The sequence below is a fragment of the Oryctolagus cuniculus genome, unplaced genomic scaffold (assembly GCF_964237555.1).
Source record: "Oryctolagus cuniculus unplaced genomic scaffold, mOryCun1.1 SCAFFOLD_160, whole genome shotgun sequence".
NCBI classification, from domain to species: domain Eukaryota; kingdom Metazoa; phylum Chordata; class Mammalia; order Lagomorpha; family Leporidae; genus Oryctolagus; species Oryctolagus cuniculus.
Window position 1 is genome coordinate 1 of NW_027208342.1, and position 24,078 is coordinate 24,078.

Below are 24,078 nucleotides of genomic sequence, written 5' to 3' on the forward strand. Positions count from 1 at the left end.
GGGAACCGCCCTTCCACGGAGGTGGAAGGGACGGTAGCCAACCCGGGAAGAACCAGCAGCAAACCCGGGGAGGGCCGAGCAGACGAAAGAACAGCGCAGGGTCCTGTGTCGTTCCTCCATGAAGAGGGGGAGCGACAGTCTCGAACTGGCTGCCGGGCTGGAGGGTGCGGGTCGCGCTGAAGCGCCCCACCCTCCCGTGAGGGAACGGGCGCTGAGGACGGAAATCCCTCTGTGCCACGAAGGGTGTCGGGGTGTGCGACTGTGTGCCCCTTGTGTAGGCGTGTGTGTGTGTGTGTGTGTGTGTGTGTGAGTGCCCACGCGAGCGTGCGGCGGGGGTGATTCCGTGCGCTGCCGCCCTCCTTCCCGACCTGCTGCCCCACTTGGGCCCCCGTGACCGAGCGGGGACAAGGGTCCCCAGGCCCTCAGCTGTCCTCGCGGCGTGGGAGTGTGTGGAGGCGCGGCGGCCGTGCCGGGGGAGGGCGGGCGACCTGTGCGTCAGCGGTGGGGGGGCTGCTGGCGGCCGGGTAGGAGGGAAGGCCCGGGCCGCGGTGGTGTGGGGCGCCGAACCCCCTGGTGCCGGGACCCGCGAGCCGCGGGGCGCAGCCCTGGGCAGGCGTGGAGGCTGCCGGGCACGGCTGGCGTGTGGCTGGGCGATGGCGGCAGGCAGGGGATCCGGCCTAGAAAGAGAGAGTAGGAGTTCCCTGTGGCCAGCGGCAGCCGGAGGAGGTTGGCTCCCCTTGGCTTGGCGGCAGCGTGCCGACTGGGCGCCCGGTGCTGCAGGTCCTGGGCTGGGCAGGCGGAGGGCTGGAGTTCGGGCACTGGTGCAGGGCTAGGCGGAGGGCGGCTGAGGAGGAGGGGGGGGGAGGAGGAGAAGAGAAGAGAAGAGAAAAGAGGGAGGAGGCGGAGGAGAAGCGGCAGCGGGAGCGGGAGCGGGAGTGGGAATGGGAATGGGAATGGGAGTGAGAGCGGGGAGCGGGCAGGAGGAGGAGGAGGAGGCGGCGGCGGCGGCGGCGGCGGCGGCGGCGGCGGCGGCGGCGGCGGCTGTGCGGGCGCGCACTCAAGAGGGGCCTGGAGGCGGCCTCTGGCGTCTACGGCCATACCACCCTGAACGCGCCCGATCTCGTCTGATCTCGGAAGCTAAGCAGGGTCGGGCCTGGTTAGTACTTGGATGGGAGACCGCCTGGGAATACCGGGGGCTGTAGGCTTTTGCCCCGCGGCACCCTCCCCTTTTGCTCGCCTTTGGCTGGCTGCCTAGCCACGCCCCCATCCGCCAGCCCGCACGCCGGGACCCCTGCGACCCCCAACGCAGCTCCAGCAGGGGGCAGAAGCCCGACCCCTCCACCTGGCAGCCCCAGCCCGCCCGCGCCTCGGGCCTGGGCCTGGGCCTGGGCCTGGGCCTGGGCCTGGGCACGGGCACGGGCACAGGCGGGCCGGCCAGCTGTCCCCGGCTGCCGCAGCCCCACCGCCAACCCCGGGGCCCACCCCGGGACACAGGCCACGCCCCGCGCCATCCAGCGCGCCCCCTCCAACCCCAAACCAGCGACTCACCGCCCGCCAGGGCGCTCCCCTGCCGGCCGCCCCAACCCCGCAGCCCGCCGCACCAGCAGCTCCCGGCACCTGCACTCCCACCGCCCCTCCCGGGCTCCTGTCTCCCAGGGAGCCCAATGACTGTGACCACGACCACGACCACCGCCCGAAGACGACGCCAGGGCGCAGTTGCCCACCACTCAGGGCCCGGTGCCTCGCGCAGCCCAACCCGCGGGCCCTCTGCGCCACCTGGCCGTGCGGCGGCCACGCGCCACAGCCGCGGAAGCCCTCCAGAGCGCAAAGGAGGGACCCCACACCAAGCCTCGCAGGCAATACAGGCACCCTCTCCCTCTGTCTCTGACTTACACCAACACCTACACGTCTCTCTCTCTTTCTCTCTCTCTCTCTGTCTCTCTCTCCTCTCTCTGTCCCCCTCTCCCCCATCAGCCCTGACTCACACAGCATCCAAACGGGGCACCCTTTTGGCAGGCCAGGCAGAGACCCGCGGCCACAGGCTGCGTGCCCACAGGACCTCCCCGGGACAGAGGGTCCGTGGCAGGCAGGCAGCACACAGCCTGTGGTCTCTGTGGGGAGCAACTCGGATTGGACTGAGTTACTGGAATTAAGACTTATTCTATGCATCTGCTCTCCCACAATATGGCGCTGGGAGAGGAGCAAACAGCTTCTATGCAGCTGCCTCTTGCCAACTTGAGTGATGACCTCCAGGAGCTGATCCTGCTCCTGATTGAAGGAGAGCAGCGTACTCGGCGTGTGGGCAGCCGAGTTGGGATTGGCGGAAGAGGACTATAAAGGAGGAGAGAGACAACATGCACCAGGAACATCTAAGGGGAACACCTGTGCAGCCCCCGAGAGAGCCGGCCGGCCGGCCGGCGGTGTGCCGCTCCCCCGCGGAAGTGGGGAATGTGGCAGGGGGAACCGCCCTTCCACGGAGGTGGAAGGGACGGTAGCCAACCCGGGAAGAACCAGCAGCAAACCCGGGGAGGGCCGAGCAGACGAAAGAACAGCGCAGGGTCCTGTGTCGTTCCTCCATGAAGAGGGGGAGCGACAGTCTCGAACTGGCTGCCGGGCTGGAGGGTGCGGGTCGCGCTGAAGCGCCCCACCCTCCCGTGAGGGAACGGGCGCTGAGGACGGAAATCCCTCTGTGCCACGAAGGGTGTCGGGGTGTGCGACTGTGTGCCCCTTGTGTAGGCGTGTGTGTGTGTGTGTGTGTGTGTGTGTGAGTGCCCACGCGAGCGTGCGGCGGGGGTGATTCCGTGCGCTGCCGCCCTCCTTCCCGACCTGCTGCCCCACTTGGGCCCCCGTGACCGAGCGGGGACAAGGGTCCCCAGGCCCTCAGCTGTCCTCGCGGCGTGGGAGTGTGTGGAGGCGCGGCGGCCGTGCCGGGGGAGGGCGGGCGACCTGTGCGTCAGCGGTGGGGGGGCTGCTGGCGGCCGGGTAGGAGGGAAGGCCCGGGCCGCGGTGGTGTGGGGCGCCGAACCCCCTGGTGCCGGGACCCGCGAGCCGCGGGGCGCAGCCCTGGGCAGGCGTGGAGGCTGCCGGGCACGGCTGGCGTGTGGCTGGGCGATGGCGGCAGGCAGGGGATCCGGCCTAGAAAGAGAGAGTAGGAGTTCCCTGTGGCCAGCGGCAGCCGGAGGAGGTTGGCTCCCCTTGGCTTGGCGGCAGCGTGCCGACTGGGCGCCCGGTGCTGCAGGTCCTGGGCTGGGCAGGCGGAGGGCTGGAGTTCGGGCACTGGTGCAGGGCTAGGCGGAGGGCGGCTGAGGAGGAGGGGGGGGGAGGAGGAGAAGAGAAGAGAAGAGAAAAGAGGGAGGAGGCGGAGGAGAAGCGGCAGCGGGAGCGGGAGCGGGAATGGGAATGGGAATGGGAGTGAGAGCGGGGAGCGGGCAGGAGGAGGAGGAGGAGGCGGCGGCGGCGGCGGCGGCGGCTGTGCGGGCGCGCACTCAAGAGGGGCCTGGAGGCGGCCTCTGGCGTCTACGGCCATACCACCCTGAACGCGCCCGATCTCGTCTGATCTCGGAAGCTAAGCAGGGTCGGGCCTGGTTAGTACTTGGATGGGAGACCGCCTGGGAATACCGGGGGCTGTAGGCTTTTGCCCCGCGGCACCCTCCCCTTTTGCTCGCCTTTGGCTGGCTGCCTAGCCACGCCCCCATCCGCCAGCCCGCACGCCGGGACCCCTGCGACCCCCAACGCAGCTCCAGCAGGGGGCAGAAGCCCGACCCCTCCACCTGGCAGCCCCAGCCCGCCCGCGCCTCGGGCCTGGGCCTGGGCCTGGGCCTGGGCCTGGGCACGGGCACGGGCACAGGCGGGCCGGCCAGCTGTCCCCGGCTGCCGCAGCCCCACCGCCAACCCCGGGGCCCACCCCGGGACACAGGCCACGCCCCGCGCCATCCAGCGCGCCCCCTCCAACCCCAAACCAGCGACTCACCGCCCGCCAGGGCGCTCCCCTGCCGGCCGCCCCAACCCCGCAGCCCGCCGCACCAGCAGCTCCCGGCACCTGCACTCCCACCGCCCCTCCCGGGCTCCTGTCTCCCAGGGAGCCCAATGACTGTGACCACGACCACGACCACCGCCCGAAGACGACGCCAGGGCGCAGTTGCCCACCACTCAGGGCCCGGTGCCTCGCGCAGCCCAACCCGCGGGCCCTCTGCGCCACCTGGCCGTGCGGCGGCCACGCGCCACAGCCGCGGAAGCCCTCCAGAGCGCAAAGGAGGGACCCCACACCAAGCCTCGCAGGCAATACAGGCACCCTCTCCCTCTGTCTCTGACTTACACCAACACCTACACGTCTCTCTCTCTTTCTCTCTCTCTCTCTGTCTCTCTCTCCTCTCTCTGTCCCCCTCTCCCCCATCAGCCCTGACTCACACAGCATCCAAACGGGGCACCCTTTTGGCAGGCCAGGCAGAGACCCGCGGCCACAGGCTGCGTGCCCACAGGACCTCCCCGGGACAGAGGGTCCGTGGCAGGCAGGCAGCACACAGCCTGTGGTCTCTGTGGGGAGCAACTCGGATTGGACTGAGTTACTGGAATTAAGACTTATTCTATGCATCTGCTCTCCCACAATATGGCGCTGGGAGAGGAGCAAACAGCTTCTATGCAGCTGCCTCTTGCCAACTTGAGTGATGACCTCCAGGAGCTGATCCTGCTCCTGATTGAAGGAGAGCAGCGTACTCGGCGTGTGGGCAGCCGAGTTGGGATTGGCGGAAGAGGACTATAAAGGAGGAGAGAGACAACATGCACCAGGAACATCTAAGGGGAACACCTGTGCAGCCCCCGAGAGAGCCGGCCGGCCGGCCGGCGGTGTGCCGCTCCCCCGCGGAAGTGGGGAATGTGGCAGGGGGAACCGCCCTTCCACGGAGGTGGAAGGGACGGTAGCCAACCCGGGAAGAACCAGCAGCAAACCCGGGGAGGGCCGAGCAGACGAAAGAACAGCGCAGGGTCCTGTGTCGTTCCTCCATGAAGAGGGGGAGCGACAGTCTCGAACTGGCTGCCGGGCTGGAGGGTGCGGGTCGCGCTGAAGCGCCCCACCCTCCCGTGAGGGAACGGGCGCTGAGGACGGAAATCCCTCTGTGCCACGAAGGGTGTCGGGGTGTGCGACTGTGTGCCCCTTGTGTAGGCGTGTGTGTGTGTGTGTGTGTGTGTGTGTGAGTGCCCACGCGAGCGTGCGGCGGGGGTGATTCCGTGCGCTGCCGCCCTCCTTCCCGACCTGCTGCCCCACTTGGGCCCCCGTGACCGAGCGGGGACAAGGGTCCCCAGGCCCTCAGCTGTCCTCGCGGCGTGGGAGTGTGTGGAGGCGCGGCGGCCGTGCCGGGGGAGGGCGGGCGACCTGTGCGTCAGCGGTGGGGGGGCTGCTGGCGGCCGGGTAGGAGGGAAGGCCCGGGCCGCGGTGGTGTGGGGCGCCGAACCCCCTGGTGCCGGGACCCGCGAGCCGCGGGGCGCAGCCCTGGGCAGGCGTGGAGGCTGCCGGGCACGGCTGGCGTGTGGCTGGGCGATGGCGGCAGGCAGGGGATCCGGCCTAGAAAGAGAGAGTAGGAGTTCCCTGTGGCCAGCGGCAGCCGGAGGAGGTTGGCTCCCCTTGGCTTGGCGGCAGCGTGCCGACTGGGCGCCCGGTGCTGCAGGTCCTGGGCTGGGCAGGCGGAGGGCTGGAGTTCGGGCACTGGTGCAGGGCTAGGCGGAGGGCGGCTGAGGAGGAGGGGGGGGGAGGAGGAGAAGAGAAGAGAAGAGAAAAGAGGGAGGAGGCGGAGGAGAAGCGGCAGCGGGAGCGGGAGCGGGAGTGGGAATGGGAATGGGAATGGGAGTGAGAGCGGGGAGCGGGCAGGAGGAGGAGGAGGAGGCGGCGGCGGCGGCGGCGGCGGCTGTGCGGGCGCGCACTCAAGAGGGGCCTGGAGGCGGCCTCTGGCGTCTACGGCCATACCACCCTGAACGCGCCCGATCTCGTCTGATCTCGGAAGCTAAGCAGGGTCGGGCCTGGTTAGTACTTGGATGGGAGACCGCCTGGGAATACCGGGGGCTGTAGGCTTTTGCCCCGCGGCACCCTCCCCTTTTGCTCGCCTTTGGCTGGCTGCCTAGCCACGCCCCCATCCGCCAGCCCGCACGCCGGGACCCCTGCGACCCCCAACGCAGCTCCAGCAGGGGGCAGAAGCCCGACCCCTCCACCTGGCAGCCCCAGCCCGCCCGCGCCTCGGGCCTGGGCCTGGGCCTGGGCCTGGGCCTGGGCCTGGGCACGGGCACGGGCACAGGCGGGCCGGCCAGCTGTCCCCGGCTGCCGCAGCCCCACCGCCAACCCCGGGGCCCACCCCGGGACACAGGCCACGCCCCGCGCCATCCAGCGCGCCCCCTCCAACCCCAAACCAGCGACTCACCGCCCGCCAGGGCGCTCCCCTGCCGGCCGCCCCAACCCCGCAGCCCGCCGCACCAGCAGCTCCCGGCACCTGCACTCCCACCGCCCCTCCCGGGCTCCTGTCTCCCAGGGAGCCCAATGACTGTGACCACGACCACGACCACCGCCCGAAGACGACGCCAGGGCGCAGTTGCCCACCACTCAGGGCCCGGTGCCTCGCGCAGCCCAACCCGCGGGCCCTCTGCGCCACCTGGCCGTGCGGCGGCCACGCGCCACAGCCGCGGAAGCCCTCCAGAGCGCAAAGGAGGGACCCCACACCAAGCCTCGCAGGCAATACAGGCACCCTCTCCCTCTGTCTCTGACTTACACCAACACCTACACGTCTCTCTCTCTTTCTCTCTCTCTCTCTGTCTCTCTCTCCTCTCTCTGTCCCCCTCTCCCCCATCAGCCCTGACTCACACAGCATCCAAACGGGGCACCCTTTTGGCAGGCCAGGCAGAGACCCGCGGCCACAGGCTGCGTGCCCACAGGACCTCCCCGGGACAGAGGGTCCGTGGCAGGCAGGCAGCACACAGCCTGTGGTCTCTGTGGGGAGCAACTCGGATTGGACTGAGTTACTGGAATTAAGACTTATTCTATGCATCTGCTCTCCCACAATATGGCGCTGGGAGAGGAGCAAACAGCTTCTATGCAGCTGCCTCTTGCCAACTTGAGTGATGACCTCCAGGAGCTGATCCTGCTCCTGATTGAAGGAGAGCAGCGTACTCGGCGTGTGGGCAGCCGAGTTGGGATTGGCGGAAGAGGACTATAAAGGAGGAGAGAGACAACATGCACCAGGAACATCTAAGGGGAACACCTGTGCAGCCCCCGAGAGAGCCGGCCGGCCGGCCGGCGGTGTGCCGCTCCCCCGCGGAAGTGGGGAATGTGGCAGGGGGAACCGCCCTTCCACGGAGGTGGAAGGGACGGTAGCCAACCCGGGAAGAACCAGCAGCAAACCCGGGGAGGGCCGAGCAGACGAAAGAACAGCGCAGGGTCCTGTGTCGTTCCTCCATGAAGAGGGGGAGCGACAGTCTCGAACTGGCTGCCGGGCTGGAGGGTGCGGGTCGCGCTGAAGCGCCCCACCCTCCCGTGAGGGAACGGGCGCTGAGGACGGAAATCCCTCTGTGCCACGAAGGGTGTCGGGGTGTGCGACTGTGTGCCCCTTGTGTAGGCGTGTGTGTGTGTGTGTGTGTGTGTGTGTGAGTGCCCACGCGAGCGTGCGGCGGGGGTGATTCCGTGCGCTGCCGCCCTCCTTCCCGACCTGCTGCCCCACTTGGGCCCCCGTGACCGAGCGGGGACAAGGGTCCCCAGGCCCTCAGCTGTCCTCGCGGCGTGGGAGTGTGTGGAGGCGCGGCGGCCGTGCCGGGGGAGGGCGGGCGACCTGTGCGTCAGCGGTGGGGGGGCTGCTGGCGGCCGGGTAGGAGGGAAGGCCCGGGCCGCGGTGGTGTGGGGCGCCGAACCCCCTGGTGCCGGGACCCGCGAGCCGCGGGGCGCAGCCCTGGGCAGGCGTGGAGGCTGCCGGGCACGGCTGGCGTGTGGCTGGGCGATGGCGGCAGGCAGGGGATCCGGCCTAGAAAGAGAGAGTAGGAGTTCCCTGTGGCCAGCGGCAGCCGGAGGAGGTTGGCTCCCCTTGGCTTGGCGGCAGCGTGCCGACTGGGCGCCCGGTGCTGCAGGTCCTGGGCTGGGCAGGCGGAGGGCTGGAGTTCGGGCACTGGTGCAGGGCTAGGCGGAGGGCGGCTGAGGAGGAGGGGGGGGGAGGAGGAGAAGAGAAGAGAAGAGAAAAGAGGGAGGAGGCGGAGGAGAAGCGGCAGCGGGAGCGGGAGCGGGAGTGGGAATGGGAATGGGAATGGGAGTGAGAGCGGGGAGCGGGCAGGAGGAGGAGGAGGAGGCGGCGGCGGCGGCGGCGGCGGCTGTGCGGGCGCGCACTCAAGAGGGGCCTGGAGGCGGCCTCTGGCGTCTACGGCCATACCACCCTGAACGCGCCCGATCTCGTCTGATCTCGGAAGCTAAGCAGGGTCGGGCCTGGTTAGTACTTGGATGGGAGACCGCCTGGGAATACCGGGGGCTGTAGGCTTTTGCCCCGCGGCACCCTCCCCTTTTGCTCGCCTTTGGCTGGCTGCCTAGCCACGCCCCCATCCGCCAGCCCGCACGCCGGGACCCCTGCGACCCCCAACGCAGCTCCAGCAGGGGGCAGAAGCCCGACCCCTCCACCTGGCAGCCCCAGCCCGCCCGCGCCTCGGGCCTGGGCCTGGGCCTGGGCCTGGGCCTGGGCCTGGGCACGGGCACGGGCACAGGCGGGCCGGCCAGCTGTCCCCGGCTGCCGCAGCCCCACCGCCAACCCCGGGGCCCACCCCGGGACACAGGCCACGCCCCGCGCCATCCAGCGCGCCCCCTCCAACCCCAAACCAGCGACTCACCGCCCGCCAGGGCGCTCCCCTGCCGGCCGCCCCAACCCCGCAGCCCGCCGCACCAGCAGCTCCCGGCACCTGCACTCCCACCGCCCCTCCCGGGCTCCTGTCTCCCAGGGAGCCCAATGACTGTGACCACGACCACGACCACCGCCCGAAGACGACGCCAGGGCGCAGTTGCCCACCACTCAGGGCCCGGTGCCTCGCGCAGCCCAACCCGCGGGCCCTCTGCGCCACCTGGCCGTGCGGCGGCCACGCGCCACAGCCGCGGAAGCCCTCCAGAGCGCAAAGGAGGGACCCCACACCAAGCCTCGCAGGCAATACAGGCACCCTCTCCCTCTGTCTCTGACTTACACCAACACCTACACGTCTCTCTCTCTTTCTCTCTCTCTCTCTGTCTCTCTCTCCTCTCTCTGTCCCCCTCTCCCCCATCAGCCCTGACTCACACAGCATCCAAACGGGGCACCCTTTTGGCAGGCCAGGCAGAGACCCGCGGCCACAGGCTGCGTGCCCACAGGACCTCCCCGGGACAGAGGGTCCGTGGCAGGCAGGCAGCACACAGCCTGTGGTCTCTGTGGGGAGCAACTCGGATTGGACTGAGTTACTGGAATTAAGACTTATTCTATGCATCTGCTCTCCCACAATATGGCGCTGGGAGAGGAGCAAACAGCTTCTATGCAGCTGCCTCTTGCCAACTTGAGTGATGACCTCCAGGAGCTGATCCTGCTCCTGATTGAAGGAGAGCAGCGTACTCGGCGTGTGGGCAGCCGAGTTGGGATTGGCGGAAGAGGACTATAAAGGAGGAGAGAGACAACATGCACCAGGAACATCTAAGGGGAACACCTGTGCAGCCCCCGAGAGAGCCGGCCGGCCGGCCGGCGGTGTGCCGCTCCCCCGCGGAAGTGGGGAATGTGGCAGGGGGAACCGCCCTTCCACGGAGGTGGAAGGGACGGTAGCCAACCCGGGAAGAACCAGCAGCAAACCCGGGGAGGGCCGAGCAGACGAAAGAACAGCGCAGGGTCCTGTGTCGTTCCTCCATGAAGAGGGGGAGCGACAGTCTCGAACTGGCTGCCGGGCTGGAGGGTGCGGGTCGCGCTGAAGCGCCCCACCCTCCCGTGAGGGAACGGGCGCTGAGGACGGAAATCCCTCTGTGCCACGAAGGGTGTCGGGGTGTGCGACTGTGTGCCCCTTGTGTAGGCGTGTGTGTGTGTGTGTGTGTGTGTGTGTGAGTGCCCACGCGAGCGTGCGGCGGGGGTGATTCCGTGCGCTGCCGCCCTCCTTCCCGACCTGCTGCCCCACTTGGGCCCCCGTGACCGAGCGGGGACAAGGGTCCCCAGGCCCTCAGCTGTCCTCGCGGCGTGGGAGTGTGTGGAGGCGCGGCGGCCGTGCCGGGGGAGGGCGGGCGACCTGTGCGTCAGCGGTGGGGGGGCTGCTGGCGGCCGGGTAGGAGGGAAGGCCCGGGCCGCGGTGGTGTGGGGCGCCGAACCCCCTGGTGCCGGGACCCGCGAGCCGCGGGGCGCAGCCCTGGGCAGGCGTGGAGGCTGCCGGGCACGGCTGGCGTGTGGCTGGGCGATGGCGGCAGGCAGGGGATCCGGCCTAGAAAGAGAGAGTAGGAGTTCCCTGTGGCCAGCGGCAGCCGGAGGAGGTTGGCTCCCCTTGGCTTGGCGGCAGCGTGCCGACTGGGCGCCCGGTGCTGCAGGTCCTGGGCTGGGCAGGCGGAGGGCTGGAGTTCGGGCACTGGTGCAGGGCTAGGCGGAGGGCGGCTGAGGAGGAGGGGGGAGGAGGAGAAGAGAAGAGAAGAGAAAAGAGGGAGGAGGCGGAGGAGAAGCGGCAGCGGGAGCGGGAGCGGGAGCGGGAGTGGGAATGGGAATGGGAATGGGAGTGAGAGCGGGGAGCGGGCAGGAGGAGGAGGAGGAGGCGGCGGCGGCGGCTGTGCGGGCGCGCACTCAAGAGGGGCCTGGAGGCGGCCTCTGGCGTCTACGGCCATACCACCCTGAACGCGCCCGATCTCGTCTGATCTCGGAAGCTAAGCAGGGTCGGGCCTGGTTAGTACTTGGATGGGAGACCGCCTGGGAATACCGGGGGCTGTAGGCTTTTGCCCCGCGGCACCCTCCCCTTTTGCTCGCCTTTGGCTGGCTGCCTAGCCACGCCCCCATCCGCCAGCCCGCACGCCGGGACCCCTGCGACCCCCAACGCAGCTCCAGCAGGGGGCAGAAGCCCGACCCCTCCACCTGGCAGCCCCAGCCCGCCCGCGCCTCGGGCCTGGGCCTGGGCCTGGGCCTGGGCCTGGGCCTGGGCACGGGCACGGGCACGGGCGGGCCGGCCAGCTGTCCCCGGCTGCCGCAGCCCCACCGCCAACCCCGGGGCCCACCCCGGGACACAGGCCACGCCCCGCGCCATCCCAGCGCGCCCCCTCCAACCCCAAACCAGCGACTCACCGCCCGCCAGGGCGCTCCCCTGCCGGCCGCCCCAACCCCGCAGCCCGCCGCACCAGCAGCTCCCGGCACCTGCACTCCCACCGCCCCTCCCGGGCTCCTGTCTCCCAGGGAGCCCAATGACTGTGACCACGACCACGACCACCGCCCGAAGACGACGCCAGGGCGCAGTTGCCCACCACTCAGGGCCCGGTGCCTCGCGCAGCCCAACCCGCGGGCCCTCTGCGCCACCTGGCCGTGCGGCGGCCACGCGCCACAGCCGCGGAAGCCCTCCAGAGCGCAAAGGAGGGACCCCACACCAAGCCTCGCAGGCAATACAGGCACCCTCTCCCTCTGTCTCTGACTTACACCAACACCTACACGTCTCTCTCTCTTTCTCTCTCTCTCTCTGTCTCTCTCTCCTCTCTCTGTCCCCCTCTCCCCCATCAGCCCTGACTCACACAGCATCCAAACGGGGCACCCTTTTGGCAGGCCAGGCAGAGACCCGCGGCCACAGGCTGCGTGCCCACAGGACCTCCCCGGGACAGAGGGTCCGTGGCAGGCAGGCAGCACACAGCCTGTGGTCTCTGTGGGGAGCAACTCGGATTGGACTGAGTTACTGGAATTAAGACTTATTCTATGCATCTGCTCTCCCACAATATGGCGCTGGGAGAGGAGCAAACAGCTTCTATGCAGCTGCCTCTTGCCAACTTGAGTGATGACCTCCAGGAGCTGATCCTGCTCCTGATTGAAGGAGAGCAGCGTACTCGGCGTGTGGGCAGCCGAGTTGGGATTGGCGGAAGAGGACTATAAAGGAGGAGAGAGACAACATGCACCAGGAACATCTAAGGGGAACACCTGTGCAGCCCCCGAGAGAGCCGGCCGGCCGGCCGGCGGTGTGCCGCTCCCCCGCGGAAGTGGGGAATGTGGCAGGGGGAACCGCCCTTCCACGGAGGTGGAAGGGACGGTAGCCAACCCGGGAAGAACCAGCAGCAAACCCGGGGAGGGCCGAGCAGACGAAAGAACAGCGCAGGGTCCTGTGTCGTTCCTCCATGAAGAGGGGGAGCGACAGTCTCGAACTGGCTGCCGGGCTGGAGGGTGCGGGTCGCGCTGAAGCGCCCCACCCTCCCGTGAGGGAACGGGCGCTGAGGACGGAAATCCCTCTGTGCCACGAAGGGTGTCGGGGTGTGCGACTGTGTGCCCCTTGTGTAGGCGTGTGTGTGTGTGTGTGTGTGTGTGTGTGAGTGCCCACGCGAGCGTGCGGCGGGGGTGATTCCGTGCGCTGCCGCCCTCCTTCCCGACCTGCTGCCCCACTTGGGCCCCCGTGACCGAGCGGGGACAAGGGTCCCCAGGCCCTCAGCTGTCCTCGCGGCGTGGGAGTGTGTGGAGGCGCGGCGGCCGTGCCGGGGGAGGGCGGGCGACCTGTGCGTCAGCGGTGGGGGGGCTGCTGGCGGCCGGGTAGGAGGGAAGGCCCGGGCCGCGGTGGTGTGGGGCGCCGAACCCCCTGGTGCCGGGACCCGCGAGCCGCGGGGCGCAGCCCTGGGCAGGCGTGGAGGCTGCCGGGCACGGCTGGCGTGTGGCTGGGCGATGGCGGCAGGCAGGGGATCCGGCCTAGAAAGAGAGAGTAGGAGTTCCCTGTGGCCAGCGGCAGCCGGAGGAGGTTGGCTCCCCTTGGCTTGGCGGCAGCGTGCCGACTGGGCGCCCGGTGCTGCAGGTCCTGGGCTGGGCAGGCGGAGGGCTGGAGTTCGGGCACTGGTGCAGGGCTAGGCGGAGGGCGGCTGAGGAGGGGGGGGAGGAGGAGAAGAGAAGAGAAGAGAAAAGAGGGAGGAGGCGGAGGAGAAGCGGCAGCGGGAGCGGGAGCGGGAGCGGGAGTGGGAATGGGAATGGGAATGGGAGTGAGAGCGGGGAGCGGGCAGGAGGAGGAGGAGGAGGCGGCGGCGGCGGCTGTGCGGGCGCGCACTCAAGAGGGGCCTGGAGGCGGCCTCTGGCGTCTACGGCCATACCACCCTGAACGCGCCCGATCTCGTCTGATCTCGGAAGCTAAGCAGGGTCGGGCCTGGTTAGTACTTGGATGGGAGACCGCCTGGGAATACCGGGGGCTGTAGGCTTTTGCCCCGCGGCACCCTCCCCTTTTGCTCGCCTTTGGCTGGCTGCCTAGCCACGCCCCCATCCGCCAGCCCGCACGCCGGGACCCCTGCGACCCCCAACGCAGCTCCAGCAGGGGGCAGAAGCCCGACCCCTCCACCTGGCAGCCCCAGCCCGCCCGCGCCTCGGGCCTGGGCCTGGGCCTGGGCCTGGGCCTGGGCCTGGGCACGGGCACGGGCACAGGCGGGCCGGCCAGCTGTCCCCGGCTGCCGCAGCCCCACCGCCAACCCCGGGGCCCACCCCGGGACACAGGCCACGCCCCGCGCCATCCAGCGCGCCCCCTCCAACCCCAAACCAGCGACTCACCGCCCGCCAGGGCGCTCCCCTGCCGGCCGCCCCAACCCCGCAGCCCGCCGCACCAGCAGCTCCCGGCACCTGCACTCCCACCGCCCCTCCCGGGCTCCTGTCTCCCAGGGAGCCCAATGACTGTGACCACGACCACGACCACCGCCCGAAGACGACGCCAGGGCGCAGTTGCCCACCACTCAGGGCCCGGTGCCTCGCGCAGCCCAACCCGCGGGCCCTCTGCGCCACCTGGCCGTGCGGCGGCCACGCGCCACAGCCGCGGAAGCCCTCCAGAGCGCAAAGGAGGGACCCCACACCAAGCCTCGCAGGCAATACAGGCACCCTCTCCCTCTGTCTCTGACTTACACCAACACCTACACGTCTCTCTCTCTTTCTCTCTCTCTCTCTGTCTCTCTCTCCTCTCTCTGTCCCCCTCTCCCCCATCAGCCCTGACTCACACAGCATCCAAACGGGGCACCCTTTTGGCAGGCCAGGCAGAGACCCGCGGCCACAGGCTGCGTGCCCACAGGACCTCCCCGGGACAGAGGGTCCGTGGCAGGCAGGCAGCACACAGCCTGTGGTCTCTGTGGGGAGCAACTCGGATTGGACTGAGTTACTGGAATTAAGACTTATTCTATGCATCTGCTCTCCCACAATATGGCGCTGGGAGAGGAGCAAACAGCTTCTATGCAGCTGCCTCTTGCCAACTTGAGTGATGACCTCCAGGAGCTGATCCTGCTCCTGATTGAAGGAGAGCAGCGTACTCGGCGTGTGGGCAGCCGAGTTGGGATTGGCGGAAGAGGACTATAAAGGAGGAGAGAGACAACATGCACCAGGAACATCTAAGGGGAACACCTGTGCAGCCCCCGAGAGAGCCGGCCGGCCGGCCGGCGGTGTGCCGCTCCCCCGCGGAAGTGGGGAATGTGGCAGGGGGAACCGCCCTTCCACGGAGGTGGAAGGGACGGTAGCCAACCCGGGAAGAACCAGCAGCAAACCCGGGGAGGGCCGAGCAGACGAAAGAACAGCGCAGGGTCCTGTGTCGTTCCTCCATGAAGAGGGGGAGCGACAGTCTCGAACTGGCTGCCGGGCTGGAGGGTGCGGGTCGCGCTGAAGCGCCCCACCCTCCCGTGAGGGAACGGGCGCTGAGGACGGAAATCCCTCTGTGCCACGAAGGGTGTCGGGGTGTGCGACTGTGTGCCCCTTGTGTAGGCGTGTGTGTGTGTGTGTGTGTGTGTGTGTGAGTGCCCACGCGAGCGTGCGGCGGGGGTGATTCCGTGCGCTGCCGCCCTCCTTCCCGACCTGCTGCCCCACTTGGGCCCCCGTGACCGAGCGGGGACAAGGGTCCCCAGGCCCTCAGCTGTCCTCGCGGCGTGGGAGTGTGTGGAGGCGCGGCGGCCGTGCCGGGGGAGGGCGGGCGACCTGTGCGTCAGCGGTGGGGGGGCTGCTGGCGGCCGGGTAGGAGGGAAGGCCCGGGCCGCGGTGGTGTGGGGCGCCGAACCCCCTGGTGCCGGGACCCGCGAGCCGCGGGGCGCAGCCCTGGGCAGGCGTGGAGGCTGCCGGGCACGGCTGGCGTGTGGCTGGGCGATGGCGGCAGGCAGGGGATCCGGCCTAGAAAGAGAGAGTAGGAGTTCCCTGTGGCCAGCGGCAGCCGGAGGAGGTTGGCTCCCCTTGGCTTGGCGGCAGCGTGCCGACTGGGCGCCCGGTGCTGCAGGTCCTGGGCTGGGCAGGCGGAGGGCTGGAGTTCGGGCACTGGTGCAGGGCTAGGCGGAGGGCGGCTGAGGAGGGGGGGGAGGAGGAGAAGAGAAGAGAAGAGAAAAGAGGGAGGAGGCGGAGGAGAAGCGGCAGCGGGAGCGGGAGCGGGAGCGGGAGTGGGAATGGGAATGGGAATGGGAGTGAGAGCGGGGAGCGGGCAGGAGGAGGAGGAGGAGGCGGCGGCGGCGGCTGTGCGGGCGCGCACTCAAGAGGGGCCTGGAGGCGGCCTCTGGCGTCTACGGCCATACCACCCTGAACGCGCCCGATCTCGTCTGATCTCGGAAGCTAAGCAGGGTCGGGCCTGGTTAGTACTTGGATGGGAGACCGCCTGGGAATACCGGGGGCTGTAGGCTTTTGCCCCGCGGCACCCTCCCCTTTTGCTCGCCTTTGGCTGGCTGCCTAGCCACGCCCCCATCCGCCAGCCCGCACGCCGGGACCCCTGCGACCCCCAACGCAGCTCCAGCAGGGGGCAGAAGCCCGACCCCTCCACCTGGCAGCCCCAGCCCGCCCGCGCCTCGGGCCTGGGCCTGGGCCTGGGCCTGGGCCTGGGCCTGGGCACGGGCACGGGCACGGGCGGGCCGGCCAGCTGTCCCCGGCTGCCGCAGCCCCACCGCCAACCCCGGGGCCCACCCCGGGACACAGGCCACGCCCCGCGCCATCCCAGCGCGCCCCCTCCAACCCCAAACCAGCGACTCACCGCCCGCCAGGGCGCTCCCCTGCCGGCCGCCCCAACCCCGCAGCCCGCCGCACCAGCAGCTCCCGGCACCTGCACTCCCACCGCCCCTCCCGGGCTCCTGTCTCCCAGGGAGCCCAATGACTGTGACCACGACCACGACCACCGCCCGAAGACGACGCCAGGGCGCAGTTGCCCACCACTCAGGGCCCGGTGCCTCGCGCAGCCCAACCCGCGGGCCCTCTGCGCCACCTGGCCGTGCGGCGGCCACGCGCCACAGCCGCGGAAGCCCTCCAGAGCGCAAAGGAGGGACCCCACACCAAGCCTCGCAGGCAATACAGGCACCCTCTCCCTCTGTCTCTGACTTACACCAACACCTACACGTCTCTCTCTCTTTCTCTCTCTCTCTCTGTCTCTCTCTCCTCTCTCTGTCCCCCTCTCCCCCATCAGCCCTGACTCACACAGCATCCAAACGGGGCACCCTTTTGGCAGGCCAGGCAGAGACCCGCGGCCACAGGCTGCGTGCCCACAGGACCTCCCCGGGACAGAGGGTCCGTGGCAGGCAGGCAGCACACAGCCTGTGGTCTCTGTGGGGAGCAACTCGGATTGGACTGAGTTACTGGAATTAAGACTTATTCTATGCATCTGCTCTCCCACAATATGGCGCTGGGAGAGGAGCAAACAGCTTCTATGCAGCTGCCTCTTGCCAACTTGAGTGATGACCTCCAGGAGCTGATCCTGCTCCTGATTGAAGGAGAGCAGCGTACTCGGCGTGTGGGCAGCCGAGTTGGGATTGGCGGAAGAGGACTATAAAGGAGGAGAGAGACAACATGCACCAGGAACATCTAAGGGGAACACCTGTGCAGCCCCCGAGAGAGCCGGCCGGCCGGCCGGCGGTGTGCCGCTCCCCCGCGGAAGTGGGGAATGTGGCAGGGGGAACCGCCCTTCCACGGAGGTGGAAGGGACGGTAGCCAACCCGGGAAGAACCAGCAGCAAACCCGGGGAGGGCCGAGCAGACGAAAGAACAGCGCAGGGTCCTGTGTCGTTCCTCCATGAAGAGGGGGAGCGACAGTCTCGAACTGGCTGCCGGGCTGGAGGGTGCGGGTCGCGCTGAAGCGCCCCACCCTCCCGTGAGGGAACGGGCGCTGAGGACGGAAATCCCTCTGTGCCACGAAGGGTGTCGGGGTGTGCGACTGTGTGCCCCTTGTGTAGGCGTGTGTGTGTGTGTGTGTGTGTGTGTGTGAGTGCCCACGCGAGCGTGCGGCGGGGGTGATTCCGTGCGCTGCCGCCCTCCTTCCCGACCTGCTGCCCCACTTGGGCCCCCGTGACCGAGCGGGGACAAGGGTCCCCAGGCCCTCAGCTGTCCTCGCGGCGTGGGAGTGTGTGGAGGCGCGGCGGCCGTGCCGGGGGAGGGCGGGCGACCTGTGCGTCAGCGGTGGGGGGGCTGCTGGCGGCCGGGTAGGAGGGAAGGCCCGGGCCGCGGTGGTGTGGGGCGCCGAACCCCCTGGTGCCGGGACCCGCGAGCCGCGGGGCGCAGCCCTGGGCAGGCGTGGAGGCTGCCGGGCACGGCTGGCGTGTGGCTGGGCGATGGCGGCAGGCAGGGGATCCGGCCTAGAAAGAGAGAGTAGGAGTTCCCTGTGGCCAGCGGCAGCCGGAGGAGGTTGGCTCCCCTTGGCTTGGCGGCAGCGTGCCGACTGGGCGCCCGGTGCTGCAGGTCCTGGGCTGGGCAGGCGGAGGGCTGGAGTTCGGGCACTGGTGCAGGGCTAGGCGGAGGGCGGCTGAGGAGGGGGGGGAGGAGGAGAAGAGAAGAGAAGAGAAAAGAGGGAGGAGGCGGAGGAGAAGCGGCAGCGGGAGCGGGAGCGGGAGCGGGAGTGGGAATGGGAATGGGAATGGGAGTGAGAGCGGGGAGCGGGCAGGAGGAGGAGGAGGAGGCGGCGGCGGCGGCTGTGCGGGCGCGCACTCAAGAGGGGCCTGGAGGCGGCCTCTGGCGTCTACGGCCATACCACCCTGAACGCGCCCGATCTCGTCTGATCTCGGAAGCTAAGCAGGGTCGGGCCTGGTTAGTACTTGGATGGGAGACCGCCTGGGAATACCGGGGGCTGTAGGCTTTTGCCCCGCGGCACCCTCCCCTTTTGCTCGCCTTTGGCTGGCTGCCTAGCCACGCCCCCATCCGCCAGCCCGCACGCCGGGACCCCTGCGACCCCCAACGCAGCTCCAGCAGGGGGCAGAAGCCCGACCCCTCCACCTGGCAGCCCCAGCCCGCCCGCGCCTCGGGCCTGGGCCTGGGCCTGGGCCTGGGCCTGGGCCTGGGCACGGGCACGGGCACGGGCGGGCCGGCCAGCTGTCCCCGGCTGCCGCAGCCCCACCGCCAACCCCGGGGCCCACCCCGGGACACAGGCCACGCCCCGCGCCATCCCAGCGCGCCCCCTCCAACCCCAAACCAGCGACTCACCGCCCGCCAGGGCGCTCCCCTGCCGGCCGCCCCAACCCCGCAGCCCGCCGCACCAGCAGCTCCCGGCACCTGCACTCCCACCGCCCCTCCCGGGCTCCTGTCTCCCAGGGAGCCCAATGACTGTGACCACGACCACGACCACCGCCCGAAGACGACGCCAGGGCGCAGTTGCCCACCACTCAGGGCCCGGTGCCTCGCGCAGCCCAACCCGCGGGCCCTCTGCGCCACCTGGCCGTGCGGCGGCCACGCGCCACAGCCGCGGAAGCCCTCCAGAGCGCAAAGGAGGGACCCCACACCAAGCCTCGCAGGCAATACAGGCACCCTCTCCCTCTGTCTCTGACTTACACCAACACCTACACGTCTCTCTCTCTTTCTCTCTCTCTCTCTGTCTCTCTCTCCTCTCTCTGTCCCCCTCTCCCCCATCAGCCCTGACTCACACAGCATCCAAACGGGGCACCCTTTTGGCAGGCCAGGCAGAGACCCGCGGCCACAGGCTGCGTGCCCACAGGACCTCCCCAGGACAGAGGGTCCGTGGCAGGCAGGCAGCACACAGCCTGTGGTCTCTGTGGGGAGCAACTCGGATTGGACTGAGTTACTGGAATTAAGACTTATTCTATGCATCTGCTCTCCCACAATATGGCGCTGGGAGAGGAGCAAACAGCTTCTATGCAGCTGCCTCTTGCCAACTTGAGTGATGACCTCCAGGAGCTGATCCTGCTCCTGATTGAAGGAGAGCAGCGTACTCGGCGTGTGGGCAGCCGAGTTGGGATTGGCGGAAGAGGACTATAAAGGAGGAGAGAGACAACATGCACCAGGAACATCTAAGGGGAACACCTGTGCAGCCCCCGAGAGAGCCGGCCGGCCGGCGGTGTGCCGCTCCCCCGCGGAAGTGGGGAATGTGGCAGGGGGAACCGCCCTTCCACGGAGGTGGAAGGGACGGTAGCCAACCCGGGAAGAACCAGCAGCAAACCCGGGGAGGGCCGAGCAGACGAAAGAACAGCGCAGGGTCCTGTGTCGTTCCTCCATGAAGAGGGGGAGCGACAGTCTCGAACTGGCTGCCGGGCTGGAGGGTGCGGGTCGCGCTGAAGCGCCCCACCCTCCCGTGAGGGAACGGGCGCTGAGGACGGAAATCCCTCTGTGCCACGAAGGGTGTCGGGGTGTGCGACTGTGTGCCCCTTGTGTAGGCGTGTGTGTGTGTGTGTGTGTGTGTGTGTGAGTGCCCACGCGAGCGTGCGGCGGGGGTGATTCCGTGCGCTGCCGCCCTCCTTCCCGACCTGCTGCCCCACTTGGGCCCCCGTGACCGAGCGGGGACAAGGGTCCCCAGGCCCTCAGCTGTCCTCGCGGCGTGGGAGTGTGTGGAGGCGCGGCGGCCGTGCCGGGGGAGGGCGGGCGACCTGTGCGTCAGCGGTGGGGGGGCTGCTGGCGGCCGGGTAGGAGGGAAGGCCCGGGCCGCGGTGGTGTGGGGCGCCGAACCCCCTGGTGCCGGGACCCGCGAGCCGCGGGGCGCAGCCCTGGGCAGGCGTGGAGGCTGCCGGGCACGGCTGGCGTGTGGCTGGGCGATGGCGGCAGGCAGGGGATCCGGCCTAGAAAGAGAGAGTAGGAGTTCCCTGTGGCCAGCGGCAGCCGGAGGAGGTTGGCTCCCCTTGGCTTGGCGGCAGCGTGCCGACTGGGCGCCCGGTGCTGCAGGTCCTGGGCTGGGCAGGCGGAGGGCTGGAGTTCGGGCACTGGTGCAGGGCTAGGCGGAGGGCGGCTGAGGAGGGGGGGGAGGAGGAGAAGAGAAGAGAAGAGAAAAGAGGGAGGAGGCGGAGGAGAAGCGGCAGCGGGAGCGGGAGCGGGAGTGGGAATGGGAATGGGAATGGGAGTGAGAGCGGGGAGCGGGCAGGAGGAGGAGGAGGAGGCGGCGGCGGCGGCTGTGCGGGCGCGCACTCAAGAGGGGCCTGGAGGCGGCCTCTGGCGTCTACGGCCATACCACCCTGAACGCGCCCGATCTCGTCTGATCTCGGAAGCTAAGCAGGGTCGGGCCTGGTTAGTACTTGGATGGGAGACCGCCTGGGAATACCGGGGGCTGTAGGCTTTTGCCCCGCGGCACCCTCCCCTTTTGCTCGCCTTTGGCTGGCTGCCTAGCCACGCCCCCATCCGCCAGCCCGCACGCCGGGACCCCTGCGACCCCCAACGCAGCTCCAGCAGGGGGCAGAAGCCCGACCCCTCCACCTGGCAGCCCCAGCCCGCCCGCGCCTCGGGCCTGGGCCTGGGCCTGGGCCTGGGCCTGGGCCTGGGCACGGGCACGGGCACGGGCGGGCCGGCCAGCTGTCCCCGGCTGCCGCAGCCCCACCGCCAACCCCGGGGCCCACCCCGGGACACAGGCCACGCCCCGCGCCATCCCAGCGCGCCCCCTCCAACCCCAAACCAGCGACTCACCGCCCGCCAGGGCGCTCCCCTGCCGGCCGCCCCAACCCCGCAGCCCGCCGCACCAGCAGCTCCCGGCACCTGCACTCCCACCGCCCCTCCCGGGCTCCTGTCTCCCAGGGAGCCCAATGACTGTGACCACGACCACGACCACCGCCCGAAGACGACGCCAGGGCGCAGTTGCCCACCACTCAGGGCCCGGTGCCTCGCGCAGCCCAACCCGCGGGCCCTCTGCGCCACCTGGCCGTGCGGCGGCCACGCGCCACAGCCGCGGAAGCCCTCCAGAGCGCAAAGGAGGGACCCCACACCAAGCCTCGCAGGCAATACAGGCACCCTCTCCCTCTGTCTCTGACTTACACCAACACCTACACGTCTCTCTCTCTTTCTCTCTCTCTCTCTGTCTCTCTCTCCTCTCTCTGTCCCCCTCTCCCCCATCAGCCCTGACTCACACAGCATCCAAACGGGGCACCCTTTTGGCAGGCCAGGCAGAGACCCGCGGCCACAGGCTGCGTGCCCACAGGACCTCCCCGGGACAGAGGGTCCGTGGCAGGCAGGCAGCACACAGCCTGTGGTCTCTGTGGGGAGCAACTCGGATTGGACTGAGTTACTGGAATTAAGACTTATTCTATGCATCTGCTCTCCCACAATATGGCGCTGGGAGAGGAGCAAACAGCTTCTATGCAGCTGCCTCTTGCCAACTTGAGTGATGACCTCCAGGAGCTGATCCTGCTCCTGATTGAAGGAGAGCAGCGTACTCGGCGTGTGGGCAGCCGAGTTGGGATTGGCGGAAGAGGACTATAAAGGAGGAGAGAGACAACATGCACCAGGAACATCTAAGGGGAACACCTGTGCAGCCCCCGAGAGAGCCGGCCGGCCGGCCGGCGGTGTGCCGCTCCCCCGCGGAAGTGGGGAATGTGGCAGGGGGAACCGCCCTTCCACGGAGGTGGAAGGGACGGTAGCCAACCCGGGAAGAACCAGCAGCAAACCCGGGGAGGGCCGAGCAGACGAAAGAACAGCGCAGGGTCCTGTGTCGTTCCTCCATGAAGAGGGGGAGCGACAGTCTCGAACTGGCTGCCGGGCTGGAGGGTGCGGGTCGCGCTGAAGCGCCCCACCCTCCCGTGAGGGAACGGGCGCTGAGGACGGAAATCCCTCTGTGCCACGAAGGGTGTCGGGGTGTGCGACTGTGTGCCCCTTGTGTAGGCGTGTGTGTGTGTGTGTGTGTGTGTGTGTGAGTGCCCACGCGAGCGTGCGGCGGGGGTGATTCCGTGCGCTGCCGCCCTCCTTCCCGACCTGCTGCCCCACTTGGGCCCCCGTGACCGAGCGGGGACAAGGGTCCCCAGGCCCTCAGCTGTCCTCGCGGCGTGGGAGTGTGTGGAGGCGCGGCGGCCGTGCCGGGGGAGGGCGGGCGACCTGTGCGTCAGCGGTGGGGGGGCTGCTGGCGGCCGGGTAGGAGGGAAGGCCCGGGCCGCGGTGGTGTGGGGCGCCGAACCCCCTGGTGCCGGGACCCGCGAGCCGCGGGGCGCAGCCCTGGGCAGGCGTGGAGGCTGCCGGGCACGGCTGGCGTGTGGCTGGGCGATGGCGGCAGGCAGGGGATCCGGCCTAGAAAGAGAGAGTAGGAGTTCCCTGTGGCCAGCGGCAGCCGGAGGAGGTTGGCTCCCCTTGGCTTGGCGGCAGCGTGCCGACTGGGCGCCCGGTGCTGCAGGTCCTGGGCTGGGCAGGCGGAGGGCTGGAGTTCGGGCACTGGTGCAGGGCTAGGCGGAGGGCGGCTGAGGAGGGGGGGGAGGAGGAGAAGAGAAGAGAAGAGAAAAGAGGGAGGAGGCGGAGGAGAAGCGGCAGCGGGAGCGGGAGCGGGAGTGGGAATGGGAATGGGAATGGGAGTGAGAGCGGGGAGCGGGCAGGAGGAGGAGGAGGAGGCGGCGGCGGCGGCTGTGCGGGCGCGCACTCAAGAGGGGCCTGGAGGCGGCCTCTGGCGTCTACGGCCATACCACCCTGAACGCGCCCGATCTCGTCTGATCTCGGAAGCTAAGCAGGGTCGGGCCTGGTTAGTACTTGGATGGGAGACCGCCTGGGAATACCGGGGGCTGTAGGCTTTTGCCCCGCGGCACCCTCCCCTTTTGCTCGCCTTTGGCTGGCTGCCTAGCCACGCCCCCATCCGCCAGCCCGCACGCCGGGACCCCTGCGACCCCCAACGCAGCTCCAGCAGGGGGCAGAAGCCCGACCCCTCCACCTGGCAGCCCCAGCCCGCCCGCGCCTCGGGCCTGGGCCTGGGCCTGGGCCTGGGCCTGGGCCTGGGCACGGGCACGGGCACAGGCGGGCCGGCCAGCTGTCCCCGGCTGCCGCAGCCCCACCGCCAACCCCGGGGCCCACCCCGGGACACAGGCCACGCCCCGCGCCATCCAGCGCGCCCCCTCCAACCCCAAACCAGCGACTCACCGCCCGCCAGGGCGCTCCCCTGCCGGCCGCCCCAACCCCGCAGCCCGCCGCACCAGCAGCTCCCGGCACCTGCACTCCCACCGCCCCTCCCGGGCTCCTGTCTCCCAGGGAGCCCAATGACTGTGACCACGACCACGACCACCGCCCGAAGACGACGCCAGGGCGCAGTTGCCCACCACTCAGGGCCCGGTGCCTCGCGCAGCCCAACCCGCGGGCCCTCTGCGCCACCTGGCCGTGCGGCGGCCACGCGCCACAGCCGCGGAAGCCCTCCAGAGCGCAAAGGAGGGACCCCACACCAAGCCTCGCAGGCAATACAGGCACCCTCTCCCTCTGTCTCTGACTTACACCAACACCTACACGTCTCTCTCTCTTTCTCTCTCTCTCTCTGTCTCTCTCTCCTCTCTCTGTCCCCCTCTCCCCCATCAGCCCTGACTCACACAGCATCCAAACGGGGCACCCTTTTGGCAGGCCAGGCAGAGACCCGCGGCCACAGGCTGCGTGCCCACAGGACCTCCCCGGGACAGAGGGTCCGTGGCAGGCAGGCAGCACACAGCCTGTGGTCTCTGTGGGGAGCAACTCGGATTGGACTGAGTTACTGGAATTAAGACTTATTCTATGCATCTGCTCTCCCACAATATGGCGCTGGGAGAGGAGCAAACAGCTTCTATGCAGCTGCCTCTTGCCAACTT

At 69.6% G+C, this 24,078-nt stretch overlaps 10 non-coding genes across 10 annotated transcripts; all 10 read left to right on the plus strand.

Annotated features, from left to right (window-relative positions):
• Window positions 1–1,086: 1,086 nt before the first annotated feature.
• LOC138848273 (5S ribosomal RNA) lies at window positions 1,087–1,205 on the plus strand. Its single transcript, XR_011386083.1, has one exon. It is a non-coding gene; the product is annotated as a 5S ribosomal RNA (ribosomal RNA).
• Window positions 1,206–3,514: 2,309 nt separating this feature from the next.
• LOC138848274 (5S ribosomal RNA) lies at window positions 3,515–3,633 on the plus strand. Its single transcript, XR_011386084.1, has one exon. It is a non-coding gene; the product is annotated as a 5S ribosomal RNA (ribosomal RNA).
• A 2,309-nt stretch (window positions 3,634–5,942) lies between these two features.
• LOC138848275 (5S ribosomal RNA) lies at window positions 5,943–6,061 on the plus strand. The gene has a single exon (XR_011386085.1). It is a non-coding gene; the product is annotated as a 5S ribosomal RNA (ribosomal RNA).
• Window positions 6,062–8,376: 2,315 nt separating this feature from the next.
• On the plus strand, window positions 8,377–8,495 carry LOC138848276 (5S ribosomal RNA). Its single transcript, XR_011386086.1, has one exon. It is a non-coding gene; the product is annotated as a 5S ribosomal RNA (ribosomal RNA).
• Window positions 8,496–10,804: 2,309 nt separating this feature from the next.
• On the plus strand, window positions 10,805–10,923 carry LOC138848277 (5S ribosomal RNA). The gene has a single exon (XR_011386087.1). It is a non-coding gene; the product is annotated as a 5S ribosomal RNA (ribosomal RNA).
• Window positions 10,924–13,232: 2,309 nt separating this feature from the next.
• LOC138848278 (5S ribosomal RNA) lies at window positions 13,233–13,351 on the plus strand. Its single transcript, XR_011386088.1, has one exon. It is a non-coding gene; the product is annotated as a 5S ribosomal RNA (ribosomal RNA).
• A 2,308-nt stretch (window positions 13,352–15,659) lies between these two features.
• LOC138848279 (5S ribosomal RNA) lies at window positions 15,660–15,778 on the plus strand. Its single transcript, XR_011386089.1, has one exon. It is a non-coding gene; the product is annotated as a 5S ribosomal RNA (ribosomal RNA).
• A 2,309-nt stretch (window positions 15,779–18,087) lies between these two features.
• On the plus strand, window positions 18,088–18,206 carry LOC138848280 (5S ribosomal RNA). Its single transcript, XR_011386090.1, has one exon. It is a non-coding gene; the product is annotated as a 5S ribosomal RNA (ribosomal RNA).
• Window positions 18,207–20,505: 2,299 nt separating this feature from the next.
• On the plus strand, window positions 20,506–20,624 carry LOC138848281 (5S ribosomal RNA). Its single transcript, XR_011386091.1, has one exon. It is a non-coding gene; the product is annotated as a 5S ribosomal RNA (ribosomal RNA).
• Window positions 20,625–22,927: 2,303 nt separating this feature from the next.
• On the plus strand, window positions 22,928–23,046 carry LOC138848282 (5S ribosomal RNA). Its single transcript, XR_011386092.1, has one exon. It is a non-coding gene; the product is annotated as a 5S ribosomal RNA (ribosomal RNA).
• Window positions 23,047–24,078: the final 1,032 nt, after the last annotated feature.